Source organism: Marmota marmota, unplaced genomic scaffold (assembly GCF_001458135.2).
Source record: "Marmota marmota marmota unplaced genomic scaffold, marMar, whole genome shotgun sequence".
Classification (NCBI taxonomy): domain Eukaryota; kingdom Metazoa; phylum Chordata; class Mammalia; order Rodentia; family Sciuridae; genus Marmota; species Marmota marmota.
Window position 1 is genome coordinate 22330049 of NW_025999932.1, and position 2899 is coordinate 22332947.

The following is a 2899-nucleotide window of genomic DNA, read 5'->3' on the forward strand; positions in this document are numbered from 1 at the left end:
AGCAGCAAATAATTTCTATAATTAATAATAGTGGCATATAAACAGTAAATAAAAGCTCCTTAAGTCATTTCATAATTTTAAAACAACTTTCAAAAAAGTGAAAAAATCATCTTCAGAATAGAATGCAAAATTTTCAGTCTTGCTAGAACATGTGAAGAAAAAGATGGCTTGCATATTAATCTCACTCTCACAATAAGGTATAAACAGGTCTGTCTAAAGTAAATCAAATACTTACCTGGAAGAAAAAATTCTCTGATCATGAAAGTGACTTTCCCAGAGTGAGTCTCATCCATTGCTCTCCAATGTACTGAACCATGCAGTTTCTCCAAATGTGGGAATTTCTGCATCATTTGTGGTACTGGGGGACTGTGCACACTCTACCCTGTTTTAAAAAAAGACAATAAAAATAAAGTAAGTTAAACATGAAATATAATCTGAGAATATAAGAATTCACACAAGAACTAAAAACAATGTACTAGTGCACATAACATGAATGTAGAAAATTGAGAACTGAGATGGAATTACTTAATGCAATGAAACCCTTTTTTTTACTAACTAATTGAAAACAGATATGGCAAAATAAAGTTATCAGATATTATATAAAATATCAGGATGACTGTAATATCTACCAACAGAAATACTTAAAGTGTGCACTTTGGGTAGAGTACATGAACATTGAGAGTGAGATAGGGATTTACACTAACCCTTTTGCTTACCTTTTTAAAAATACAAAACTATTACTGAGAACAAATTATGTCTATACAAAAAATAAGAGTTTGGTAAAATATATGATATATTTATATATATATAATATATATTTTCAGATATAGATATAGATATATATCAATGTAGAATTTTCAGATATATATATATATATATATATATATATATATATATACACACACACACACACACACAAGTAAGATACATATATCTTTCTTGTTTCACCATTAAGGAGAGTTATATATGTATGGAGATACACATATACATATATACATATGCATGTGTATATATGTGTGTGTGTGTGTGTGTATACACGATATGGATATATAGATCCATAAAGCATATAAAGGACATATATATCCTTAATGGTGAAAAAAAGAAAGAGAGATATATTGGAAGTAACAATAGAGAATACTTTATGGAAGATGTGGTATTTCCATCATGTCTCAGGAGACTAAGTCTACTGGTATTAATGAAAGAGACAATGAACATTAACAATTAGGGTTAAGTTTCTACAGACTTGGAGTATAACTATGACTCATTTGCCAGCCCTTAACACAACATCACAAAAGAAAATGAGAAACAGGAATGATAAGCAAATCATTTACATGTCTTTAAATCTGCAACATGGATACTCTTTTTTCCATAGTAAAAGACATAAATGTTGATTTCAACTCTTAGGAATCTTTCTCCTTTCCAAGACAGCTCAAATAAATTTGGAACTAAATCTCAATTTTTCATCTTAAATATGTGTTAAGAAACGTTCTTACTATTTATAGAGCTCAATAGTTTTAGTTGCTGTTTTAAATATTCATATATTGGAAATCAATTTTAAAAAGAACTCCTTCATCATACATACTTTGTTTTCTCATTTATTTTTATGATTAAGTTTAGTTTTTGTAAAAGTTATGTGCATCTTTTTGAGCAGATTTATTAGAATTGTATACAAATGGGATTAAATATAATTATGGATACTTTAATGACAAATATATCTTAAATAAGTGGACCCCACTTACCATTATATCATAGCAGTTTATCTTAAATATCAATGTAGAATTTTCAGAAAAACATTTCTATATTCTATGGGCTATATAGAGATACATATATATGTATATGTGAAGGCATGAATACACATAGCTTATTTCACATTAACTTAAATGTACATATACATGTATATGTATAGATGCACACATAAACACATACACATATAAACATTATTTATACTTTTTCAAGTTACTGTGAATTGTTATGAGTATTAGAAATAATAAGAAAAAGATAATTAAAGGTAAATATTATCTCTACCAATGTCAGGAAATTGAAACATATTGAATATTTATATATGTAAAAAAATATGTATTCTAATGTAATCAGTAAAGTTTATAGACAATTCTATAGCAACTATTTTATCATGAAAATTTTACTTGCATGAAATTTAACTTTTAATAGTAGAAATGTGTCTTAATATGCAATAATTTATCCCTTATTAATGTGACATTATCTTATCTATCTCTTTGGACAGGAAATAATATATCATACTAAATGCATGCTCATTTCATATGTGAGATTACTGTAACAAATTTGATATTTGTTCAATAAGATTCTCCACTAGAAAACTGTCAGACACTCCTTATAATTAAGTGGAGACTACAGAAAAAATTATTTTATAAAAATTAAGTTTGGGAGCCTGGGGCTGTAACTTAGTGGTAGAGCAGTTGTCTTGAACATGTGAGGAACACATAGAAAAAAAAAAAAACAAGATATATGTGTGTGTGTGTGTATAGATAGATAGATAGATAGATAGATAGATAAATTAAGTATGGGATATGTGACATTTCTAAACTTATGAAAATAAAATAGCATAATTTGATAGTTTGGCAAGCAGAGGGATAAATAGCATAGGGGCATGTATTGGTTCAACTTCAAAATTTTATTTTATTTTGGTGTGAATTTTTCCCATTTTATAACAAACATATTTAAGTAGCAATATGAAGTAATTATAAAAATAACACTTTTTATTGTAGAGCGCAAAGAAAATCTAATAGATTTAACAGAATATATTTCTAATAAGTACAAAAAGTGCTAGTTTGAATTTAAGAAGTTTATATTAAAAATACATTGAAATGTTTCCAATATAAAAAATAAACTTTTTGTATATTAAACATTGTTACTTTTTTGT

The 2899-nt window shown here is 26.8% G+C and overlaps 1 non-coding gene across 1 annotated transcript; it reads left to right on the forward strand.

The window, feature by feature from the left end:
- The first annotated feature begins 227 nt into the window (after window positions 1-227).
- LOC125616205 lies at window positions 228-387 on the forward strand. The gene has a single exon (XR_007346842.1). It is a non-coding gene; the product is annotated as a U1 spliceosomal RNA (small nuclear RNA).
- Window positions 388-2899: the final 2512 nt, after the last annotated feature.